General features: G+C 44.5%; 1 protein-coding gene across 3 annotated transcripts in view; it reads left to right on the forward strand.

Moving 5' to 3' along the window:
* Positions 1 to 16,929: 16,929 nt before the first annotated feature.
* ZBTB46 (zinc finger and BTB domain containing 46) overlaps positions 16,930 to 27,008 on the forward strand; it is a 65,634-nt gene continuing 55,555 nt past the window's right edge. For all 3 annotated transcript variants that reach the window (XR_009154552.1, XM_058178032.1, XM_058178033.1), the window contains exon 1: positions 16,930 to 17,210. The gene's annotated coding sequence lies outside the window, so the exon portion shown is untranslated. The remainder of the gene's footprint in view (positions 17,211 to 27,008) is intronic.

Consider the following 27,008-nt stretch of genomic DNA (forward strand, 5'->3'; position numbering starts at 1 on the left):
CACCCATCCCGAGCTGGGAGGGAGCCTAGGATGGGGAGAACGACAACCACTTGGCGAGCCTTTTCAGCACCGAGGGCCAAAATGGGAGGGTGCGTGCGCGTGCAAACACCGGAAACCGAAAGAGCAGCTGCCTGGTGCGCATGTACGCGCCAGGAAGATGATCTTCCGGTTTCGGCCACACACATGCGCACCGGCTACCTGGACTTCCGGTTTGTGGCATGCATGCACGCGCGAAGACCAGCTGGCTGGTATGCATGCGCGTGCCGGGAAGATGATCTTTTGGTTTCCGGCGCACAGATGTGCACTGGCCCCGATCTTCCAATATCAAGCACACAGATGTGCATTGGCCCAATTTTCCAGTTTCTGCCACACAGATGTGCACTTGCCCCCTGATCTTCTGGTTTCTGGCACACACGTGCAGTGGCCCCCTGATCTTCTGGTTTCCGGTGTACACATGTGCACTGGCCCCCTGATCTTCCGGTTTCTGCCACACACGTGCGCTGCCCCCCTGATCTTCCAGTTTCCGGTGTACACATGTGCACTGGCCCCCTGATCTTCTGGTTTCTGCCACACACGTGCATTGGCCCCCTGTTCTTCCGGTTTCTGGCACGCACATGTGCATTGGCCCCCTGATCTTCTGGTTTCTGGCATGCATGTACACCAAAGACCAGCTGGCTGGTGCGCATGTGCGTGCCAAAAACTGGAAGATCATCTTCCCAGCATGCAAATGTGGCGGTTACTCTTTCAGTTTCTGGCTCTCCCACATGCCTGAAGACAAGCTGGCCAGTGTGCTGGAACCCGGAAGAGTGACAGGCGAGGGCTCGGATGACAGAGAGATGGCTCTGCGTGCCACTTCCGGCACGCGTGCCATAGGCTCACCATCACGGTCCTAAGGGTTTGTTGAGGAAAGCTTGTTTTCCAAAGGTGACATTCCTCAAATTACGACCACAATTGAGCCCAAAATTTCTGTCATTAAGCGAGACGTGTGTTAAGTGAGGCTTGCCCCATTCGATGACCTTTCTGGCTGCCGTCGTTAAGTCAATCACTGCAGCGAAGTTAGCCCCACAGTTGTTAAGGGAATCTGGCTTCCCCCACGGGCTGCTTGTTGGAAGGTCGCAAAAGGGGATCGTGCCGCGACCGTCATTAATAGGAGTCGGTGGCCAAGCGTCTGAATTTGGAAAACGTGACCAAACGGGGATGCTGCAACAGTCGTTAAGTGTGAGAAACGGTCATACGTCTGTGCCGTTGTAAATTTTTTCTGTGCCGTTGTAAATTTGAACGGTCACTAAATGAACGTTTGTAAATCGAGGACTGATCTTGTAACTTTGATGGGGCTCATTGACCCTTCCCTTTCAGGCAACAGAGCAGAATAACGGAGTCAGAAGGGACCCAGGAGGTCTTCTAATCCAGGGGTCTCCAACCTTGTCAACTTTAAAACTTGTGGACTTCAACTCCCAGAATTCCTCAGCCAGCTTTGCTGGCCCATGTATAATCTAGTCCAGTGGTAGTCAACCTGGTCCCTACCGCCCACTAGTGGGTGTTCCAGCTTTCATGGTGGGTGGTAAGGGTTTTGCCCGATACTGAAGCACTTTCCTTTTTTTTAATTTGACTTTTAAAAAAATTTTCATAGCATTATTTAAAAACATTTTCATTAGGTTTTCATTAAGTTCCCCATGATAATTTAAATTTCTGAAAATATACTATATTTGTATTGCCTGCGCATAAGTTTAGTTCACGTTACGTAAGTGAAATTAAATGGCGCTATAGTGCGACCGCAAACAAAAGACCCTTGTCCCAGAATAGCTCGCGCATCTCCCCCACACCACCCAGCTGTAACAGACAAGCAGAGCTGGTAGCCGGCGCCCCCCCCCCCAAAACCCAATCCACAATGCGCGAGAGGCATGCGCAGATGATGATACACGGCGCAGGCTCTTTTGTTTGCGGTCGCACTGGTCAGGACGCAGTTAGATTTATAAGAGTGAGCACGAACTGGTGGGTGGTTAGAAAATTTTACTACTAACAGAGATACAAAAGTGAACGGTAGGTATAAAAAGGCTGACTACCCTTGATCTAGTCCAATCTCCTGCTGAAGCAGGAAAAATTAGACCATTTCAGACAAATGGCTGCATTTCTCCAGCCCCTTCTCACCTCCCAAGACTTGCTGACGAAGTCCAGGCGGTGCTCAACTTACAACAATTTGTTTAGTGACGGTTCAAAGTTACAACAGTCCTGAAAAAAGTGACTTACAACCCTTTTTCATACTTACGACCGTTGCGGCATCCCCAAGGTGATGTGATCAAAATTTGGGCCGTTTGGCAACGGATTCATATTTATGACGGTTGAAGTCTCCCGGGGTCATGTGATTCCCCATTTTGTGACCTTCTGACAAGCAAAGTCAATGGTGGAAGCCCAATTCGCTTCACGACGTCTTCAGAACTGATCAAACTGCAGGGATTCACTTAACAACAGGAGCAAGAAAGGTCGTAAAACTCACTGAGCAGAGCAACAGAAATTTCGGGCTCCGTTGTGGTCGTAAGTCGAGGACTACCTATATTTGTTTGATTTATAGGTTGCCGGACTCCGAAAGGACCTTTGGGGGCCTTTTCCAAAAATAGAAAACAATAAAAAAGGAAATCCTACACATCTGGGATGACGGAGACACTTCAGATAACAGAAGACGCAGCTTCCGGGGGCTCCCCAAGTACCCCTTCCTCTCCATGGTCTTGGGAGAACAGCCAAGATTTCCAGAATACAGGTAATCCTCGACTTAAAACCATTCGTTTGGTGGCCAAAAGGCACTGAAGTAAGATGACATTATGCCAGGGGTGAAATGTATAATTTGTTACTACTGGTTCTGGGGGTGTGTGGCTTGGTGTGTGTGTGTGGGTGGATAATGTGACTGGGTGGGCATAGCCAACTTTTTTTTTTTTTTACTTTTAAAAGCACTTTTTCTACAACCTCTTCGGCTGAAAAGGTTGTAAAAAAATGCTTTTAAAAGCCTGTGATGATCAGGCAACTCAGCTGGGATCGCCAGAGGAAAAAAAAACTTTTAAAGGGTTCTGACGATCCCAGCTGAGTTGCCTGAACGCCAGAACCTTTTAAAAGCATTTTTTTACAACCTCTTCAGTTGAAGAGGTTGTAGAAAACATGCTTTTAAAGGATTCTGAGGATCCCAGCTGAGCCGCGCGATCATCAGAGGCTTTTTTTTTAACTTTTAAAAGCATTTTTTCGGCCAAAGAAAAAATGCTTTTAAAAGTAAAAAAAAAAAAATCTGCTGATCGCACGGCTCACTGGGCGGTGGTGGTGATGGTGGTAGGGATTTTTGCTACCGGTTCACCGAGCCACCCATCGCCATCGCTACCGGATTGGGCAATCCGGTCCGAACCGGGAGCATTTCACCTCTGCATTATGCCTGTTTTTCCACCCTTCTGGGGTCATGTGATCAGAATTCAGGGGCTTGGCAACTGACTTGTACTTATGATGGTTGCACTGCCCCGCGATCACGTGATCACCATTTGCAACCTTGACAAGCAAAATCGACGGGGGAAGCTAGATTCACTGAACCACCTCTTCGTTTACTTGACTGTAGTGATTCGCTTAACAACGGTGGCAGAAAAGGGTCATAAAATGGGCATTTAACAACGGTCTTGCTTAGCAATGGAAACGCTGGGCTCCGTCGCAGTTCTGAAGTCAAGGACTGCCTGTACTTAAGATGTTGCAGAGGGTGTTTGACAAATCCTTCTTTAGATCTGGTCTAGACAAATGTTGGACACCTCATTATGAGATCTCAGTCTATGGCAGGAATGAGCAGGTAGGACCCCTTTATGACCTGTGGACTTCAACTCCCAGAATTCTGGCTGGGTCGGAATCCATGCTGGCTCAGGAATTCTGGGAGTTGAAGTTCACAGGTCATAAAGGAGGTTGTAATCGTCCACTGTGGTCTTAATACCTTGTTTCTCAACCTCGGCAACCTTAAAATATCTGGACCTGAACTCCCAGAATTCCCTAGTAAGTTTTAAGTCCCAAAATTCCCCCAGCCAATTCCATGGGGAATTCTGGGAGTTGAAGTCCACAGGTCATAAAGTTGGCAAGGTTGAGAGACTTTGAATTAGAGGGAAGAAGACCAAGAAGACCTGTTTCTTTGCAACCCAAGTGGCATTGAGGGAGGGGTTGGAAGCATGCTGGACTGTTTTAAGTTGCTGCTCGAAAGCGTTGCCCCAACCCCCCCCACTCCGCCCTTCCCCCACACTCCGATTTTTGAAGCAGGGGGACAGGCTTCCTTTCTTCCATTCAGAGAGTGGGTGGGGTGGTCAGAGGACATCCTTCCTTTAGAGAGACCCCCCCCCCTCCTGCAGCCAAGAATGGGGTTCCAAGGGATAATAATTATATCCCTGAATGCATTGTTTGTTTTAAAATGCATGAATCATCTTTTCATCTCAATAGCTCCAAAGGCAAAATGCAGGTTGAATAACACAGAGAAGGAGAGGGAGAGGGAGAGACAGAGAGAGGGAGAGGGAGAGAAAGAGAGAGAAAAGGAGAAAAAGAGCGGGAGGGAAGGAGGCAGGGAGGGAGAGAGGAAGGGAGAGGGAGAGACATAGAGAGAGAGAGAAAGTGAGAAAGAGAGAGATGGAGAGAAAGAGAAAAGGAGAAAAAGAGAGGGACGGAAGGAGGCAGGGAGGCAGAGAGAGAGGGAGGCAGAGACATAGAGAGATAGAAAAGGAGAAAAGAGAGGAGGGAGGCAAGGAGGGAGAGAGGAGGAGAGGGAGAGACATAGAGAGAGAGAAAGAGAGAAAAGAGAAAAGAGAGGGAGGAAGGAGGCAGGAGGGAGATGGAGGAGAGGAGAGACAAGAGAGAGAGAGAGAGAGAGACAGAAAGAGAGAGGGAGAGAAAAAAAGAGAAAAAGAGAGGGAGGGAAGGAGGGAAGGAGGGAGAGAGGGAGGGAGAGACAGAGAGAGAGAAAGAGAGAGACAGAGAAAGAGAGAGAGGGAGAGAAAGAGAGAAAAAGAAAAAGAGAGGGAGGGAAGGAGGGAAGGAGGGAAGGAGGGAGAGAGGGAGGGAGAGACAGAGAGAGAGAAAGGGAGAAAGAGAGCACAGAGGGAGAGCTAGGAATCTTGAAAACAACCATAATGAATCATTCGGTCTTCCAGTGGGGCTCATTTGGGTGTCTCCTGGGGGGTTAACAGAGCAATTTGCAATTGCTTGTTTGTGAGTTGAGGATCCAGTGTGCTCATTACACATTATTCTTTTGGGGTTGTGCGTGTTGACGTGAGGGCAATTGCTTTATTGCAGACCAGAGAAATTTCGTAAGACGGTTTGCAAACCACTGCACGGAAGCCTAGAGTCCATCACAGAAGAAGTCGAGAAGTAACTGTTGAATCCATCCAATGTCACCTTTGCAGGCTCCCTACAGCTAAGCGAAGATGCAGGTCAGCCTGACCTTCTCGGGGTTACCTTTGAGATGGGGCTCCTTGGGGCTCTCTTTCCTTGCAGATGTTTCATTACCAAACTCGGTAACTTCATCTAGAAGGAGGCATACATACAAGGAATTTGCCCATCGGTGCTGGTGGGAGTGTTGCGGTGATCTCCAACTTCCAAAATTGCCTTCATCCAGATAGCTTCGTCCAGATGTGAAACCTTGCGGGAACAAAAAGGGTGCAAAGCTGGGTTAACAACCTCCAGCACCCACAACCTCTGGAACCGAGCGGTTCCACTGACTGACAATTTTCACGGCCAATGGGATTAGCTGTCTCTTCTTTGGCTTAACACAAAGTATAAGCAGGATTGGATCCAGTTCGTGGATCTGTGCAAACCCCAAAGTTTTATCCGAGATGGGAAGTCAAGCACACCCCAAAAGGCAGCAGAGGTGAATTCAACCTAGAAGAAGAGAAGATGCAATCAGGAGATGCTTCCAGAAAAGAGAAGCAACCTAGAACGAAGGAGAAACTTTCTGACCGTGAGAACAATTAATCTGTGGAACAACCTGCCTCCAGAAGTTGTGGGTGCTTCATCACTGGAGGTGTCGTGTCCCACTCCTCCGCTGATGGCCGGGTCGGGGAAGTCCGTATCAAGCGTGCCTCTGCAGCTCTGCCAAAGTCCTATCAGAGTCCTCAGGGCAGGCAGGAATCCAAGATGTGACTTCAGCAATCCAGATTAGACTTTGCCTGACTCAGAGAATGCCAGAAAGCAGATCCTTTATATAGGCCGTGGGGTGTGGCTCCATGACTCAGCACTTATCCAGGCCTGCCCCTCCCTTCCTTCTGCTGACGTCGCCTATCAATTCTCCGGAAGCGAGGATCTCTCCAGGCTCCAGCTGTTGGTAATTCACATTCCTCAGGCTCACATGCTGTGGGGGAGGGGGAGGGGTCTAGTTGCTCCGTTTGCCTGGGCATGGAGCCAGGGCTGGGGGCTGGAGGCACGTCAGGCCCTTCGTCTCGTTCGGCCTGTCTGGGCATGGTGCCAAGGCTGGGGCCTGGAGGCATGCCAGGACATTCCTCAGCGTTCAGCAGGAGATAAGAGGGACCCGGCTGCGGGGAAAGCGAGCGAGACACAACAGGAGGTTTTCAAGAAGAGATTGGACAACCATGTGCCCGGAATGCTATAAGGTCTCCTGCTTGAGTGGGAGGTTGGACTAGAAGACCTCTAAGGTCCCTTTCAATCCTATTGTTCTATGTCAGGGATGGGGCAACTATGACCGGGTTGGGCTGCTGCTGGTTGTAACAACCGGTTCGCAAATGTGAGCGCGCACGGCATCAAAAAACCAGAAATTATATAGGATGTGATAGCGCCAGGATGGGTGGGTGGGGCCAGCCCTGGTCAGAACTACCAGTTTGCCTGAACTGGTCCAAACTGGCAGTAGCCCATCACTGACTGTGACCCCTGTCAGTAATAGACCGAGAGCAAGCAAAACTCCGAGGCAGGTAAATTCCTCAAAGAATAGCTTTACTGGACGTATCATATCGGCACATATCTGGTAAAAACCGACTCTGGAAATTCCCGCGGTTTTCACCTACTTAAAAGTAAAAGTGTGTCAAATCAGTCACATGGTCCGATCAAGGCGCTTGCCTGATGACATCACTCCGCCTTCCTCTGACCAGGGGTGAGAATGTCCTTGCTTCCCAGGAGAAAAGTATTTTGTTTCGGCTACAAAATCCCAGCTATCTCAAATCCCCTCTCCCTATCTCTCACCTCCAGTGTGGCAACACCGAAGCCGTCAAGATGGCTTCGGTCAGGTCAGCTTCAGGGTTGACCCCCTTTCGGATCTGTGGGTTTCAATTCCCAGAATTTCTAAGCCAGCATGGTTGGCTCAGGAATTCTGAGACTTGAAGTCAACCGGTCCGTAAAGGGACCATCGTCGCTCAGCCCTGTTCTATGTTCTTGGAATGGTGGATGTATCCTTGCAAAGGAATTATATCCGAGTAATCCTCTGGAATTTCGTCCAGTCGCTTTTGTTAACCGAGGTTAGTCTTGGCTCGATCATCCCAGGGTGCAGACCCAAGCATGTTGACTTAACACAGCCTGGGATTGAGTCATTGTTCCTTTGCCCAGAGTCTTCTTTCGGGAACACTCAGCAGACAGGAGACAGGAGCAAAGCCAGTGGGAGCCTTTGTTTGCACAGTTGTGCAAACACTTGGCCGTCCATTACTTCTGTCTTCTCAGCCGTCACAAAGAAGGGAAAGAGGCTCCCACTTGGCTCCCCGCTGGGGGAGTCCTCAGTAACCCTGAGGTTCTGCCAGGGTGGGGTTGGGAGGAATTAGCAAAGCGGCCAGAGAGGGGGAGTTCCTAGAGAGGTCCCATTTTCGGTAAAGGGGCTTCTGCAATAGAATCTCAGGAGCTGGGAGTAAGTTTGCACAGCACGGAAGGCGGTGCAATGAATCTAGCCCCCCCCCCAAAAAAAACCAGCAGAGCTTCTCACAGGACATGGTGAAAAAGTTGAAATTTCTTTCTTTAGGAAAATACATTTCTCTCTCTCTCTTTCTCCATCCATTCATCTGTCTCTCTTTCTCCATCTATCCATTTCTAAACTGTTTCAACTCCTACCCTCAAAACGACGCTATAGAGCACTGCACACCAGAACAACTAGACACAAGAACAGTTTTTTCCCTGAAGGCCATCACTCTGCTAAACAAATAATTCCCTCAACACTGTCAAACTATTTACTAAATCTGCACTACTATTAATCTTCTCATCGTTCCCATCACCAATCTCTTTCCACTTATGACTGTATGACTATAACTTTGTTGCTGGCAATCCTTATGATTTATATTGATATATTGACCATCAATTGTGTTGTAAATGTTGTACCTTGATGAACGTATCTTTTCTTTTATGTACACTGAGAGCATATGCACCAAGACAAATTCTTTGTGTGTCCAATCACACTTGGCCAATAAAAATTCTATTCTATTCTATTCTATTCTATTCTATTCTATTCTATTCTATTCTATTCTATTCTCTCTCTCACTCCATCTATCCATCTCTCTCTCTCTCATCTATCTATCTATCTCCATCCATTCATCTCTCTCTCCATCTACCCATCTCTCTCTCATCTATCTATCTATCTATCTATCTATCTATCTATCTATCTATCCATCCATCCATCCATCCATCCATCCATCCATCCATCCATCTATCGTCTATTCAATTTACAGGTAGTCCTCAACTTACGACTACAATGCAGCCCAACATTTCTGTGGCTACGCGAGACATTGGTTAATTGCGTTTTGCCCCATTTAATGAACTTCCTTGCCACAGTTGTCAAGTGAATCACTGTCATTGTTAAATTAGTAACACGGTTGTTAAGTGAATCTGGCTTCCCGCCATTGACTTTGCTGGTCAGCAGTTTGCCAAAAGGGGATCACGTGACCCCAGGGTACTGCAACCGTTATAAATATGAGTCAGTCAGTTGCCAAGCGTCTCAATTTTGATCATATGACCATAGGGATGCTGTAATGGTTGTAAGTGTGAAAAATGTTTTTTCTAGTGCCGTTGTAACTTCGAACGGTCACTAAGTGAATGGTTGTAAGTCAAAGATTACCTGTATATACCATCCAAATCCCTAATAAGATGATTCAATATAATAATATATGGTATGATATGTTATGTTATATAGGATATATAAAATATAATAAATATAATATATTATAAATAATATAATATAATATAATATAATATAATATAATATAATATAATATAATATAATATAATATAATATAATATAATATAATATAATATAATATAATATAATGCAATGCAAAAAAGGGGCGCAGTGGCTTAGTGGGTAAGATGCTGAGCTTGTCAATCGAAAGGTTGGCAGTTCAGCAGTTCGAATCCCGAACGCCGCGTAACGGGGTGAGCTCCCGTTACTTGTCCTAGCTTCTGCCAACCTAGCAGTTCGAAAGCAAGAAAGTAAAAAATGCAAGTAGAAAAATAGGAACCACCTTTGGTGGGAAGGTAATAGCATTCCATGCGCCTTTGGCGTTGAGTCATGCCGGCCACATGACCATGGCGACGTCTTCGGACAGCGCTGGCTCTTCGGCTTTGAAACGGAGATGAACACCGCCCCCTAGAGTCAGGAACGACTAGCACGTATGTGCGAGGGGAACCTTTACCTTTACCTTAATGCAATGCAATGCAATGCAATGCAATATAACATTCATAAGCTCTTTGGGGTCCTCAGTGGTTTTTAAAATGGCAAAGGGGTCCAGAGATCAAAATAGTTGAGAAGAGCTGGGCTAAAGAGAGTTCACACATTCTGTGTTCCTGGCACCTGGATAATTGTATGTGTGAACAGGACCCAAAGACGCTCGCCCTGGCTCAGATGAACCAGGCTGCCTGAAAAAACATAAATCTCCCATTCTGCTGAGAGGTGGTGTCATTTGAGAAGCCGTCTCAAATCTGGGGCCAAACGCAGATGCGAAATGCAGATACAGCATTCCCTTTTCCTGACCAGCTGCTTGTGTGCAAAACAATCTGCCAAAGTGAAGAACTGGGACCTCAGGGAGTGTCCAGAAGTAGCAGAGGTGAAACCGCCCTGGATTTTTAAGGTGGGAGGGGGGGAAAGATTCTTATATTTTTGGAGTCCTCCCCAAGGACGCCCTCCTACCCCAGGAGATTCTGGCTGCCTCCGTCTGCCCTGTGCACTTGGGGGAATTGTGAGTCAGAAGCTGGGCTGCAGCTGCTCTACCTGGCAGGGGATTGAACCCTGCCAGCTAAATAAATATAACATTTTCCTTCCGGAGATGGGGACGGAGGAGGAGGAGGAGGAGGAGGAAGAAAAAACTAATTTAGGAGGGTGGGAAGTACAGCATGAATGCCTGAAGTCAAAGATCGCAAAGGGCATTACAAGAATTCAGGAGGAGTATCAAAGACTATTGGGAGTCGTAAGCAGCTGGAATGAGGACACCTTTGTGCAGTGTTTCTCAGCCTCAGCAAACTTTCAGATGTTGGGGGAATTCTGGGAGATTACTCCCAGAATTCCCCCAACCAGCTATGCAGCTTGGCCACTTTTAAGATGTGTGGACTTCAACGTGCAATATCATCTGTACGCTGATGACACCCAGCTGTACATTTCCACCCAAGACCACCCCAACGAGGCCGTTGAAGTGATGTCCCGGTGTCTGGAAGCCGTACGGGTCTGGATGGGGAGAAACAGGCTTCGGCTCAACCCCTCCAAGACCGAGTGGCTGTGGATGCCGGCTTCCCGGTACAGCCAGCTTACTCCATTGCTGACTGTTGGGGGCGAGTCGTTGACCCCCACGGAGACGGTTCGCAATTTAGGCGTCCTCCTGGATGCACGGCTATCTCTAGAAGATTATTTGACGGCCGTCGCCAGGGGGGCTTTTTATCAGGTTCACCTGATTCACCAGTTGCGTCCCTTTCTAGACCGGGTTTCCGTTTGCACAGTCACTCATGCCCTCGTTACATCCTGCCTGGACTACTGCAATGCTCTCTAAACGGGGCTCCCCTTGAAGAGCACCCGGAAGCTCCAACTGGTCCAGAATGCGGCTGCGCGGGTGATAGAGCGAGCACCTTGTGGCTCCCATGTAACACCTCTCCTGCGCGGACTGCATTGGCTTCCAGTGGTTTTTCGGGTGCAATTCAAGGTGTTGGTTCTCACCTTTAAAGCGCTCCATGGCTTAGGACCAGGTTATTTACGGGACCGCCTACTGCCACCAACAGCCTCCCATCGACCTGAGCGCTCTCACAGGGAGGGGCTCCTCGGGGTACCGTCAGTTAAACAATGTCGACTGACGGCCTCCAGTGGGAGGGCCTTCTCTGTGCGGGCTCCTGCCCTCTGGAATGAGTTGCCTCTGGGGCTTCGCCAACTCCCCGACCTTCGGACCTTCCGCCATGAGCTGAAGACTCTTTTATTCCATTGAGCAGGGCTAGTCTAAAAATGTAGTTTTTAATGGGGTTTTAGTTTTATTATTATTGTTAGCTTTTTAGTATTTTGGCCACAAATTATATTAATTTTATTGTTTTTAATTTGTATTTATTATGTTTTTTAAACTGGCTGTTAACCACCCTAAGTCCTTCGGGAGAAGGGCGGTATACAAATTCAATTATAAATAAATAAAAATAAAATTAAAAAAGCTCCCAGAATTCCCCCAACCAACCATGCAGCTTGGCTTTTAAGATGTGTGGACTTCAACTCCCAGAATTCCCCCAATCAGTCATGCAGCTTGGCCAATTTTAAGATGTGTGGACTTCATCTCCCAGAATTCCCCCAAACAGCCATGCAGCTTGGCTACTTTTAAGATGTTTGGACTTCATCTCCCAGAATTCCCCCAACCAACCATGCAGCTTGGCTTTTAAGATGTGTGGACTTCATCCGGGTTACTTACGGGACCGTCTGCTGCCACCGAATGCCTCCCACCGACCCGTGCGCTCTCACAGAGAGGGACTCCTCAGGGTGCCGTCGGCTAGGCAGTGCCGACTGGCGACACCCAGTGGAAGGGCCTTTTCTGTGGGGGCTCCCACCCTCTGGAACGAGCTTCCCCCAGGACTTCGTCAACTTCCTGACCTTCGGACCTTCCGCCGCGAGCTTAAGACACATCTATTCATTTGCGCAGGACTGGACTCGGGTTTTAAATTTTTAAATGATTAAATTTTAGCTGGGTTTTAAATTGGGTTTTATTATTTATATCTTATTTTAAATATTTGGCCTTTATAATAAGTTTTTTAGTTGAATGTTTTTATTCTGTACATTTGTGTGTTTTTATATGGCTGTACACCGCCCTGAGTCCTTAGGGAGATAGGGCGGTATAGAAATACAAATAAATAAATAAATAAATAAATAAATAAATAAAACTCCCAGAATTCCCCCAACCAGACATGCAGCTTGGCTACTTTTAAGATGTGGGGACTTCATCTCCCAGAATTCCTTCAGCCAGCTGACTCAACTGTGGCAAGAAAGGTCCTACAATGATGCAAAACTCACTCAATAGCTTAGTGACAAAAATTGTGGTCGTAATTCAAGGACTATTCAAGATGTAAAAAAATATTTGGCCACTAGATGTCAGCACAGAGGTAGTTTCCTTTCTCTGTACTGCCATCTAGTATATACACCTGGATTTTGTTGTCCAGAAATTGGAAAGGCAGTCCTCCACTTACGACCACAATTGAGCCCAACAATTCTGTTAAGTGAGACATTTCTTAAGTGAGTTCTGCCTGATATTTAGACTTTTCTTTCCTCAGTTGTTAAATGAATCACTGAAGTTATTAAGCTAGTAACCTGGTTGTTAAGTGAATCTGGCTTCACCATTGACTTTGCTTGTCAGAAGGTTGCAAAAGGGAATCATATGACCTTGGGACTCTGCAACCGTCATAAGTATGAACCAGTTGCCAAGAGTCTGAATGTTGAATGCTGCAAAGGTCATAACTTTGTCATGTCATTTTTTCCAGAGTGGTGGGAACTTTGAACGGTCACTAAGAGAATTGCTGTAAGTTGAGGACTACCTGTAAACTGTACAGGTAGTTCTCCATTTAGTGATTTAATTGAGCCTCTCATAAGTTATGCCGGTCATTAATGTGACTGACTTGATTTTAATGACATTTTTCATGGGAGTTGTTCAGCTAACAAGGCAGCTACAAAGCAAACGGCATGGCCATTAAACAAGCACTGCAGTCACTATGTGAACCCGTTGTTCATAATGAGTGCTTCTGTTAGAAACCATAAGCGACTACAAGTAGCCCTCAATTTACAACCTCAGTTGTGCCCAAAATGCATGTTGCTAAGCGAAACCTTTGTTAAGCAGACTAAGTCTGTCTGTTATTAACACAGCTGCTTGCAATTACTGCAGGTTCAAGTCCCACCAGGCCCAAGGTTGACTCAGCCTTCCATCCTTTATAAGGTAGGTAAAATGAGGACCCAGATTGTTGGGGGCAATAAAAGTTGACTTTGTATATAAATATACAAATGGATGAAGACTATTGCTTAACATACTGTAAGCCGCCCTGAGTCTTCGGAGAAGGGCGGGATATAAATGCAAAAGAAAAGAAAAGTGAGCTTTACCTCATTTTGACGACTTTTCTTGACACATTTGTTAAGTGAATCACTGCAACTGTTAAGTTATTAAGTGAATTTGGTTTCCCCACTGACATTGCTGGTCAGAAGGTCGCAAAAGGGGATCACGTGACTCCAGCACATCGCAACCGTACATCAGGCTGTACACCGCCCTGAGTCCTTCGGGAGAAGGGCGGTATAAAAATTTAATAAAATAAATAAATAAATAAATAAAATAAATAAATGTGAGTCGGTTGTCAACTATCCGAATGTAAATGACGCGACCCTGGGGATTCTGCAATGGTCATAAGGGTGAAAAATGGTCATGAGTGACTTTTTTCATTGCTGTTGCAACTTCCAGCAGTCACTAAGCAAATTGTGGTAAGTCGAGAACTGAATTACAGCAAAAAGTTATAAACCATGACCACGGGACACTGCGAATGGCTGTAAATGTTAAAACTACCAGATCTGGAACTCAAAAGCACCAGTTTTTTTTTCCCCCATTTAGCCACTGTTGGTAGTCATTTGGATTTTTGCAACCCAAATCTGTCAGCCCCAGTTGTGTGCAATGTGGGTCTTCCACAATTTGAATACATGCCGTCTCCACAATTTGAGAAACGCAATGCACGAGGGTGGCTGTTGTTTAATCATTTTTCACTGACTCACTGACTTCTTTCCAGTAATAAAATATCGCAAGCACGCATGACTGGGTGTCATTCTAGCAGATCTCTGCTTGCGCCACGCACTAGCACATCATTAACCACAGTTTACTGAATTAATCCAATTAGCTTAAACAGATACCGAAGCAGCCCACACAGCAACACAAGGCTCAGAGGGTTGTTTGTATGGATGTGCAAAATGGTATTTATCTGTGCAAAGAAAACACGTGCAAACAAATTTAAAAAAAAAGTGACTAGTGAGTTTGTGGCTCAGGGTGCCTGGATCCTAAATGAAAACCGAGCATTGTAGCAACTCTGCCAAAAGGATAATTCAGTGAGTGGTGGCTTAGTACAGGCGGTCCTCGACTCAGGATCTCAAGGGAGTCCAAAATTTCTGTTGTTAAGCGAGACATTTCCTAAGTGAGTTTTGCCTCATTTACGACCTTTGTTGCCACCGTTGTTAAGCGAATCACTGCAGCTGATAAGTTAGTAACCCGGTTGTGAAGGAAATCTGTCTTCCCCATGGACTTCGCTTGCTAGAAGATCACAAAAGGGGATCCCGTGACCTTGGGACACAGCAACGGTCCTAAGTATGAACCCCTTGCCAAGCATGTGAATTTTGATCACACTTGACTATGGGGAAGCTTCGAAGGTCGTACTTCTGAAAAACAGTCATACTTTTTTTTCAGCGCTGTTGTAACTTTGAACCGCGACTAAACAAACTGTTGTAGATTGAGCACTACCTGTACGTTACCAGCAAGTCCTGATGATGCGGAGAAATTCAGCCATTTGTCTGAAATGGTGTAGGGTCCCCTGCTTGAGCAGCAAGTTGGACTAGAAGACCTCCAAGGTCCCTTCCAACTGTTATCCTGATCTGTTTTCTGAAATGGAAAGGTCACTGAGCCCCAAGGTCACAAGGGTACAGGGAGTCCTCGACTTTGTAACTTTGAATGGTCACTAAACAAACTGCTGTAAGTAGAGGACTTACCTGTATTGTTCCAGACACCCGGAAGCCATAATTTGCCCAACTTCCTATCAGTCCAGACTGTCATGTGAACCCTGTGCATAGTATAGGGTCTGCTGCTTGAGCAGGGGGCTGGACTAGAAGACCTCCAAGGTCCCTCCTAACTCATTCTATTCTATTCTATTCTATTCTATTCTATTCTATTCTATTCTATTCTATTCTATTCTATTCTATTCTCCTTATTATATTCTATTTTCCTTATTCTATTCTATTCTATTTATTCTATTCTTTATGCTATTCTATCCTATTTTCCCTATTCTATTCTATTCTATTTATTCTCTTCTCTTCTCATCCTATTCTATTCTATTTTCCTTATTCTATGTTCCTTATTCTATTCTATTCTATTCTATTTATTCTATTCTATTCTCCTTATCCTATCCTATTCTATTCTATTTTCCTTATTCTATGTTCCCTATTCTATTCTATTCTCCTTATTCTATTCTATTTTTCTTATTCTATTCTATTCTATTCTATTCTCCTTATTCTATTCTATTCTATTCTCCTTATCCTATCCTATCCTATCCTATCCTATCCTATCATCATCAATTGTGTTGTAAATGTTGTACCTTGATGAACGTATCTTTTCTTTTATGTACACTGAGACCATCTGCACCAAGACAAATTCCTTGTGTGTCCAATCACACTTGGCCAATAAAAATTCTATTCTATTCTATTCTATTCTATTCTATTCTATTCTATTCTATTCTATTCTATTCTATTCTATTCTATTCTATTCTATTCTATTTTCCTTATTCTATGTTCCTTATTCTATTCCAGAGGTTCCCAATCTTTTTCGCCCGCGGCTCCCCCGGAAATCCGACCTGCAACTGCGCATGCGCACCAGACGCCCCAGAAATGGCGCATCAGCGCCAGACCCAGCGGGCGCAGATATTCCGCGGCGCCCCCATGACGATAGCGTGGCTCCCTGGGGAGCCGCGGCTCACACTTTGGGAATCACTGTTCTATTCTATTCTATTTATTCTATTCTATTCTATTCTCCTTATCCTATCCTATCCTATTCTATTTTCCTTATTCTATGTTCCCTATTCTATTCTATTTTCCTTATTCTATGTTCCCTATTCTATTCTATTCTCCTTACTCTACTCTACTCTACTCTACTCTACTCTACTCTACTCTACTCTACTCTACTCTACTCTCTATTCTATTCTCCTTATTCCATTCCATTCTTTTGGCGGTCCTGAGCGCTAGGTGAACACCTGTGGGAACCTTCCTGGGTCTGGAATGCAGTGGCTTCTTGGGTTTCCCACCCCAGCGCCCCCGAAAACGGCACCGCGGGGCGAGGGCAGCGCGCTAGCGCGTGTGAACCTTCCCTGTCCGCGGAGCCTGGCTCCGTCCCGCCGCATCTCCCTCCTTCGAGGGGCAGGGAAGGCCCTGACCGTTGCCAGGACAACGGAAACCTCCGCTTGCCCTTGGCAACAGTCTTGTCAGGGTTGTGCTCTCTCTCTCTCTCTCTCTCTCTCTCACTATCCCATCATGCTCAGCTCCCCACAGGTCCGGCCGCTTGACAGTTGCGCTCCCACCTCTCTCTCTCTCTCTCTCTCTCTCTCGGAGAAACAGACGCGCGAGGCTCCATCGGGGCGTGGCTTAAGGAGACAGGGGTCCCTCTCTGCCCAATCAGAGGCGACACCGCCTGCTCGCTTTTTCTTTTTTTTTTTTTTTTGGTTAAAGCGCCGGCCGGCCCCGCCTCCTTCTTTCCCTTGCCTTTGCCGGCTCTACCGGGCTCGGGCATGGCCCCTCCCCCGCCCTCTCCGGCCAAGTTGGGTGAGGAGGCAGGAGCGAGCGCGCGCCCCTCCCCCCTGCCCTGGGGTGGGGGGTGGGGTGGGAGGGGGGGGCGAAGAGAGGCCAAAAAAAAAAAAAAGAAAAGAAAAAGGAGGCGGGAACGCGCTCCGGCGGTTTTGCGCCCCCCCCCGTCACCCCTCCGCGCGGCTCCCCTTTCCCCCCCCCTCCACAGCCCCGTGAAGGGGAGCGCGGCGAGAGCGAGTGGCCGTTGTTGCCCCCTCAGGTAAGCGGAGACCGAAAGCCGCTCGCAACTTGGCAACTTTCCCTCGCGGAAGGGTTGGGGGGGAAAGGGGGGGGCACCCTGTGTGGGGGAGGGGAGGGGAGGGGGGACTGTCCCTGCCCGGAGAAGTGTTGCCCCCTCAGTGCCCGCGAGGCACGGAGGCGCCCCTCCCCCCCCTCACGGCGTGGTTCAAGGTGAATCCCCCCCTCTTGCCCCCCCTCCAGAGACCCCCCTGAGGCTGAGGGGGGGATATCTGAGGGGGGAGAAAAAACCACCTTGCGGGCTGAAAGGAGGAGGGAGGGGGGAGATAAGAGAGAGAGGAGATGCCCCCCTCCCCACAAGCTCTCCCTGAAGCTGAGGGGTGGGGTGGGGGAGAGAGAGAGAGACCACTTTGAGGGCTATTCTGAGGGGAAATGTGGGTGAAAGAGAGAGGCGCCTCCAATAGCCCCTTGAGGCCGGGGGGGGGGGAGGGTTGAAAAAGCCACCTTGAGGGGCTGCTCTGTGGGGATATGGGGGTGAGAGAGATGCCCCCAAGCGCTCCCTGAGGCTGGGGGTGGGGAGAGAGAGAGACCACCTTGAGGGCTACGCTGAGGGTAAATGGGGGTGAAAGAAGAAACGCCCCCAACAGCCCCTTGAGGGCGGGGGGTTAAAAGGCCACCTTGAGGGATATGGGGGTGAGAGAGAGATGCCCTCCCAAGCGCTCCCTGAGGCTGGGGGAGAGAGAGAGACCACCTTGAGGGCTACTCTGAGGATATGGGGGTGAGAGAGAGACGGCCCCCAAGCGCTCCCTGAGGCTGCAGGGTGGGGAGAGAGAGAGAGACCACCTTGAGGGCTACTCTGAGGGATATGGGGGTGAGAGAGAGGAGACGGCCCCCCCAAGCGCTCCCTGAGGCTGCGGGGTGGGGGGGAGAGAGAGAGAGAGACCACCTTGAGGGCTACTCTGAGGGGAAATGGGGGTGGGTGGGTGAAAGAAGAGACGCCCCCCCAATAGCCCCTTGAGGCGGTGTGTGTGTGTGTGAGAAGAGGCCACCTTGAGGGCTATTCTGAGGGGAGATGGGGGGGTGAAAAGGAGATTTACCCCCCCCCCACAAAGGGCTCCCTGAGGCAAAGAGGAGAGGCCACCTTGAGAGCTATTCTGAGAGGAGTTGTGGGGGGCGGTAAAAGAGAGAGGGAGATGCGACCCCTGAAGTGGGAGAAGGGCGGGTGAAGAGGCCACCTTGAGGGCTATTCTGAGAAGGAGTTTGGGGGTGAAAGAGGAGACACCCCCCCCAACGCCCCTGAGGCTGAAGTGGGGGGGGAGAGGCCACCTTGCGGGCTGTTCTGAAAGAAGATGGGGGGGGGTCAATTCGCCCCCTGAGGTTGATGTAGGGGAGAGAAGCCACCTTGAATATCCTGAAGGTTAGTGGGGAGGGGGGGAGATGAGAGGAGATGATTCTCCCCCCCCACCCCTTTCTGCAAGTGGGGCAGAGGGTGCCTCGTCTCTCCTTTCGCCCCTGGACGCGCTGCCTTATTTGGGGCTGGGGGGCTGAAGGGGTGGGAGGGCTGAGGGCCGGCAGAGGCTGACTGGCAGGGGGTTAACCCCCTCCTGCTGCTCCCCTCCCCCTCCCCCCCCACCTCCAAAAGGGGAATTTTCCAGCTGGTAATTTCTGCTGCGTCAACACCCAGCTGGAGGGAGTGGAGAGGAGGGAGACAAGGGGGCATTTTCATAGCAGCGCCACTTCGCCAAAGAGGACCAACCACCCTGGGCCGGGCTGGGCTGAGAAAAGAGATATTTAATTTATATTTTTTTAAAAAAAACTTTTTAAAAATTAAGCATCTGTGCAAGTTGGACCAAGAGTTTACTCAAGAGAGAGAAGGGGAGAGGATAGAGTGACACCAAACTGCTTGGGAGAAAAGGAAAAAAAAAAAGGGAATGAGGTAATAATGTTGATGAAACATGTATGTTTTCCCACTTTCTGTTTTCTCTTTCTGCCTCTTTAAAAGCCATGCCGGTTCTGTTTGGGGTTATTGTCTCTTTCCCTAAAGCCAGGCACGGTTCGCCTGGTCTTTGCCTCCATTTTAATTGCAGACAGTAAACATTGAAAGTCACCCCCATACCTTGAAACCCAGCCTCAGAATGTTAGTTACCTTATAGTTCTGGAAGTTGTTCAAAATGTTTTCAACAACTTAAGGGAACGGTTGGAAAATATAGGCAGGTAAGGGCCTTTTAATGGAAGGGCTGTCCTTAAAGAATGTAGAGGAAAGAAGAAGTTATAGGCTTCTTTTTAAAAAAGAATAGAAAAAGGCAGTAAAGTTAGTGGGTTCTTTTTGTATGTGTAAATAGCTAGATTTGTTCCATACATGTAATGTAAGTAGCCTTTTATAGGGAAATCCCTGATGACAAATAAAGCATAATGAAGTGTTCTTGTGGTATAAACAGTGGAAGGTGGATTAACTGGAATAAATTGAGAAACTGAGTACTTAACCTAAGTGATATACTGTATGTATTTAATTTAGGACAAGAAATGTGTATGCAAGAACAGTCCCATTCTTAATTGAGTTTTCTCCCTATCTTCAGTTTCTTGAATTTGTTTGACATAGAGTACTGAGAGGATTATCAGCTTTGTTTCATGATACTATAAAAAGGATATTATAGCAAGTGGTGCTGTTGAAAGTACCTGTATTTACTGAAATGATTGTATATATCATAAATCAGTACTGTCTACCTACCTACCTATCTATGCATCTATTGTATATATGTGTGGGGTATTGCTTCCATTATAAAAGGCTTTGTCCAAAGAGCAAAATTTTTGATTTAAAAAATGAGACACAAATCTTCAATTCTCAAGAGTTTTTCCCCATCCGTATTGAAAACTTCGGCTGTTTTGGATTACTTTTAATAATTACAGTATATTTTACAAATAAAAGTGCATAATATTGGACAGCCAATTCTGTTTTATTGATTGGGAATTATTTTATAGCAGTTGAATAAGCTACTACCGTAGTAGTCAAATTCATTTTTGAAATCTTTGTGATATAGTACATATGTACCGGTCTGGATTTTATAGTTTCAATAGAAGAAAATATATGTAGCTCAGGGTTGAACAGTGGAGTATCAAGGACTCCACATTTACAGTTTTAATTTATGTAATGAACAATTATCACTTAACTATCACATGACAGATTACATTCTGTAAAATACTTCTGTCTTGATTTAGAACTTGTGCTACATTTACGGTATCAGCCTCAGCACTAATTGTGGCTGTCATTTACTCTGATGAAATACTAATTTTGCTGTTGGTAAATTAGATCACTGATTGAAATTTTTTCTAATAGAAAGGGTTTACTTAAGCTTGTGATATATCGTATACAACTCTTTTAAAAACTGATCCAATTTATTTGGTCTTTTCAAAAGGGTAGTATTTAGTAATCAGACAAACATTTTAATAACTGATGTGGAATATACAGGTCAGATTTTAAAATATAAGGGGAAAAAGGAAATGGGCCATATTGTCCCTATGGCTGGTAATTTTAGGGTAGTTTTATAGTAGTAATTAGGTTTTTTTCCAGGTGATGTATCTAAAAGAGAGGCTTGAGTAATTTTATAATACAACGTTGGCACACTTTTTGTGGGGAAGCTAGGGTAGTACTTTACTAACTAAAAAGAAGTTAGCTTTGATATGAGAGGGCTATACTCCATGAGGAAATTTCATTTTCTACCTTATGTAAACCCCTTTCAATAATACCTCACTTTCTTGTAATGTTCTTAATAAAAGATTGTACACATTTACATATAATTTATCTCATTCTAACTTATTGTGTAAAAGTAGTTTTGGCTATTATTTTGGCTATATTTTTAATTTAATTGGTTAATAAAAGGATGAAAACGCTTAGTTAAAATCTTTGAAAGCCTTCTTTTATCCCTTTATCTCCTGTTAACTATCCTTTATATTCATAATTCCCTGAATTACTAATTATTTCTATATAGAAGACCATAACAGGTTTAGTAGACTATTTGATGATTAGACTTCCTGTAGTAATGTACCAGTTGGTTAAAGGTTATTCTCACAAAATCTGTTAGTTCAACTGTTTTAAGCTTTTTTTCAAATAGTAACAATGCAAATTAAAAATTTAAAGCTAAACTTTAAATGTTGCAGTAGTACTAAAAGCTAACAACCTGTTTCATGTGAATTTAGTCTTTGTATCTGCTAACTATGTCCCATGTCTTATGTTATAGAAAACAAGACAGTGGGATCATATAATATATAGTTAAGCCATAGTGCATAAAATATATGGGCTATAATAAAACCAGGACATTACATGAATCCAGCCATCAAGTGTTTATAGAAGTGTAATGCTTGGTTCAGAGCTTTATGATTTTTATCACATTTGCTAGTGATAGTGATCAAGTGAATTGTATTCAGTTTTGCAGATGGCAAAGCCAAATGGATAGGTATTATCGTAGCTAAAGAAAATAACTGGGAACATAAAATAACGTAAAACATAACATAAAATAAATTAGAAATATTGAGAAATTTAGCATTACAATTGTTAAAAAGGGATATAGGACATAGATATGTATCTTGAAAGCCATATACTTGAAAAAATGAGATTGTTGTTTATCACAATTGAAAACTAAACATGAATAGACAATATGCCACTACAAAAAAACAAAAACACTGGTGTGATATATGGCACAATAAAGCAACTACAGTACAATGCATTGGAAGTAATCATTCTATTTTATTCAGGCTTACCTGAAATACTAGATCAAGATCTGGGGTATTGCATTTTAACAAGAGGGTAGAAAAATGAATTTAGAGGAAGGCAGTCAAAATAGTAGGAAGTATACAAAGGAAGATATATAGGTAGTCCCTGACTTACAACAGTTTATTTAATGATTGTTTGAAGTTACAACAGCATTGAAAAAAGTAACATGACCATTTTTCACATGACTATTGAAGCATCTCCATGGTCATGTGAATATTCAGACACTTGGCAACTGACTCATAGTTATGATAGTTGCAGTATCCCAGGGTCATGTAATTTTCTGACAAGCAATGTCTATGGGAAAGCCAGATTCACTTAACAACCGTGTTACTAACTTATCAACTGCAGTGCTTCACTTAACAACTTGTGGCAAGAAAGATCATAAAATGGGGCAAAATTTACTTAACCAATGTCTTACTTAACAACATAAATTTTAGGCTTAATTGTTGTTGTAAGTTGAGGACTAACTATAATGTTTTGGAAGGTTAAAGAACTGGGTACCTTTATGCCTCCTTAACATGGCTATCCACCAGATGTGTGAATTTCCATTTCCAGAATTCTCCAGCCAGCATGAACTTCTAGGACAGTGATGGCGAACATATGGCACGCATGCCAGAGATGGCATGCAGCGCCCTCTCTGATGGCATGCGAGCCGTCGCCCCAGTTCAGCTCCGCTGCACACAGCCTCTGTGCACATGCTCCGCCCCTGCGCAGCAGAGACCCAAAGACCAGCTGGCCAGCAGGAGGCACGCGTGCATGCGCAGCAGAACTGAACTGGGGCAACTGCTCGCGTGCCATCAGAGAAGGCGCTGCATACCACCTTTGGCTCTCATGCCATAGGTTTGCAATCAAGGTACTAACTAGTCATATATGCACATATATTATAAAGTAATTCTTTATGTGTATATTCTTGAACAGGTAGTCCTTGACTTATGATCCCAACTGAACCCAAAATTTCTGTTGCTAAGCAAAACAGCTAAGTGAATTTTACCCCATTTTATGATTTTCCTTGCCACAGTCGCTAAGTAAATCACTGCACTTGTTAAGTTAGTTACCTGGTTATTAAGTGAACCTGGGTTCCCCCATTGACTATGCTTGTCAGAAGGTTGCCAAAGGGGATCACATGACCCCAGGACACTGCAACCGTCATAAATATGAGCCAGGTGCCAAGTGTCCAAGTTTTGATTACAGTACGTGACCATGGAGATGCTGCAACGGGTCATAAGTGTAAAAAACACTTTTTTCAGTGCTGTTGTAACTTCAAACAGTCACTAACATATGGTCGTATGTTGAGGAGTATCTGTAGAACCAAACTGACAGCAGCTATGTATCGTACACGATGGATGCATTAGCACCTTCTGGGTTCTGGGTTCAGAAATATAAATGAATTTGAAGAAATTGAAATAGGATTCTAAACTGGGAAGTCATGGATAGATGGAAGGATCTTGCAAGAATCTTACTTATTCTATGCGGCAGCATTGGTAAAAGTCAGACATTATACTAAACCTTTGTAAATCTATTCACTGTGATTTAGCATTATGGATGATCCAGGATGCTATGGTTTCTTCAACATCAGCGATTTAAAAATTGCTTTAAATTTTCTTCCTTTGTTTATTGTGAAGTGTTAATTCCAGACATTATTTCAGATTCCACTTAACTAATATACGCTCAAATTGAATTTAAGAGATTACAGTTGTTTTCTTTGCTATTGTTTGTTTGTTTTCTCTCCCCTCCCTCCATATGCTTACAACATAAATAAGATATTTCCAACATAAATAAGATTTTTTGCTTTTTTCTATCTCCTTCTTACATCTTCGGTAGGAAAACAAAGGAATCATTCAGATGCTTTACATGTTTTAAGAAAGATAAGTATTGTAGTTTAGTATAATTTATAATCATCCCCTCAAGACTCTCCTGGCTTAATAAATTCTGGCATAATTCTCATGAACAGAGTAAGAGGTCTTGAGAAGAATCTCACATTTTTTTTTAGTAATGTTTAACTTTTGAGATACAATTTTAAGAAGTAATATATTTAAATGCACATGTATTTAACATTTTAACTAAAATGTACTATAATCCTGTATAATATATTGAATCTAGGAATGTTTTTATTGGATTTTGAGAGAAACTGTTTTCATTAATGTCTAATTGTTCCTACGTTATTTTAGCAGAGATTCTAACTCTGCTAAAACATAGCATTCATACCTGTAGTATTAGACCAGTATTGATTCACAGCTGTGCTTACTTCCATATATACAAATAACTGTCCTGAAGAAATGTTTTAGTTGTTATATTACATCATAAGCATGATAGCTTTTCCTTACAGCCACAGATTAGTATTGTTGTAGTAGTTGTGGTACTTGCTCATCAGTAAAATCGTGTTTGCATTGACTTAATACTGGTGGAGGCTTGAGGCAGAGGTGGATTTCAGCAGGTTCTGACTAGTTCTGTAGAACTGGTAGCAGAAATTTTGAGTAGTTCGGAGAACTGGTAGTAAAAATTCTGACTGGCCCCATCCCCATCTATTCTCTACCTCCCAAGTCCCAGCTGATCGGGAAGAAATGGGGATTTTGCAGTAACTTTCCCCTGGAGTGGGAATGGAGATTTTAAGTATCCTTCCCCTGCCATGCCCACCAAACCATACCCACCAAGCAATGCTACGCCCATCAAGCCACACCCACAGAACCGGTAGTAAAAAAATTTGAAACCCACCACTGGCTTGAGGTCATTTTTATTGTGCTTCACATAGCTGATCTTCAGATCAAAAGACATCAAAGGATGTTTAGATTTTCAGTGGCAACATGTCAACCCTGACTGTTAATAGCATATTTTTGAAGACTAATATATTTGGGCTGCCTTATAGGATGAGTATCGGGTGATCTTTCTATAACACATTCAGTCCACTACTAATCTTGTCAAATCTTCTTACTTGTAGCTTTGGCAATACACAATTGTATTATGTGAGCTTGAGTGTGTTTGGATCTGATGTATGCATCTCATCTCTTCCTTTCAGCTCCTTTGGCTGCTGTTAAAAGAGGATATGCATATTTCTCAGTTTGGATCATAATACAGTACTTTGCTGCTTATTCTACTCCCATTAAGTTTTCATTAACTCTCTGATAGTGAAATTTTCATTTACTAGAGTTAAATCTTGCCTTTTCTCCAGGCCAGTCAATGAAGTGATATATAGATGTAGTGGAAACAAGAATAATTTACAGATGTAAAAAGATATGGAGAGGAATTGGGAAAGTTAACAATATAAATGTACCCTCTTAGTTATATTTTCTTTTATTATCTCATGCCTTTAATTTCTTTGGCATATTTCTTACTACTTATCTCTGCTTTGTATAATAACTGACAGGTTTATACATATATGTGTTAATGAATCAACACTCTATATTCTGACCCAGATGAAGAAAATTTAACAGATAGTTTCAGACAAGACAAATATATTAAATGCAAGAAAGACAGGCTTGGATCCAAACACTTTTGGAAGGATAAACAAGATCTGATGGTAAATCTTGAAGTAAAAACTTCAGTCGTGGAAAAAAAATGAATGTCCTTTGCACAGCATATAGTCAACATATGGAATTACTTTCCCTGAGATGTAGCAATGGCTACCAAGCTGGACAGCTTTAAAAAGGGATTAAACAAATTAATGGAGTATAATACAATTAATGATGCTTGTATGCTTCTTTCAGATCTGAGGTAGCATGCCTCTGACTGCCAGTCATTGGGGAACAATAGCAGAGAAAGACTGTTGCTTTCATGGCCTGTTTACAGTACATATTCCCACAGGAACTATAGGCACAGGATGCTACAGTAGGCAGCTTTTTAGCCTGATCCAGCAGAGTTGCCTTTAATACTACATTAACAAAATAATGTTCATCTAAATGAAGCCATGTGTTTGAAAGGAAGCTATCGCAAAATTAAGAGTAACGAAGTACTCTATCATAATTATTATATTAATGTTGTTTTGGGGAGGAGAAGATGCATTTATGGTTCTCTTTGTACGAACATGTACAAAATATTTAAGCAAGGGCAAGTAAAATCAACCAGAATCTCTCTAGTTTTACTTATTATGCCTTCCTGAGAGATCTGCACATATGTTGCCAAAGCAATCCCTCATATATACAGAATCACTGCACGTTTGCTCTAGTAGAAATGTGTGAGGTGATTCTGAATGCTAATCAGACTTGCATTTCATGGAATTCCAAAAAACAAGAACTTTTAAACCTGAGTTTGTGTCTTCTCTTAACTCTCACACAAAAGTTCAAAGTCATATAATCTTAGATTTAAAAAAAAGCGGTCCCAAAGCATTTCCAACATAGGTAAAAGGACCAGTTTATCTGGGTAGTCATAAGGAGGGATGAGTTCAAAGTATACAATACTCTATATCAGTCTGTTACAGATATTGTTTCAACACTTGAAATTCTTAGGTTGAGGTCTCCAGCCAGTTACAAGTGGCATGGGTCAAGGCTGATTGCAAATGCAATCCAATCAATGGTGGGTTTCACTTACCTTTGCTACCAGTTTGCTTGCGTGTGCAGAGCGTATTTGATGGTGGGTGGGCGGAGCCTCCCGCCACCGCTACTACCAATTCACCCGAACCAGGGTGAACCGGTAGCAACCCAGCACTGAATCCAATGGTCTATTTCCAAGATGTTACTCAAAACAGCCTGTCACTTTTCCATCTCCCTTATGTTTGACTGGCAGTGTTGACTTGAAGACCATATTACTATGTCAAGGTGAGTATCTAGATTTACAAGTCAGAATGGAAAAAGCCAGTTCAGTTGAGCCTCAGAGCTTGAAGAGATTAGGTTCACTGTTTTAGCTAGTTAAACACTTCATTGTGTTTAGCGTGGAAACTAGCTTGGTTATACTTACATATTTGATCTAAATTAACAGTACTACGTGCATGTCTGTCTAGGATTCCTGCATGGTTACCCTTTCTCTCCTCCAAGGTATTTGGATTATTGTACCCTACTGTACATGAGGCTGCCTTTTAAAAGACCATTCAGAAACTATGGGTAGTTCCCAAGTTACAACCAC

The sequence above is a fragment of the Ahaetulla prasina genome, chromosome 3 (genome assembly GCF_028640845.1).
Source record: "Ahaetulla prasina isolate Xishuangbanna chromosome 3, ASM2864084v1, whole genome shotgun sequence".
In the NCBI taxonomy this organism is placed as follows: Eukaryota; Metazoa; Chordata; class Lepidosauria; order Squamata; family Colubridae; genus Ahaetulla; species Ahaetulla prasina.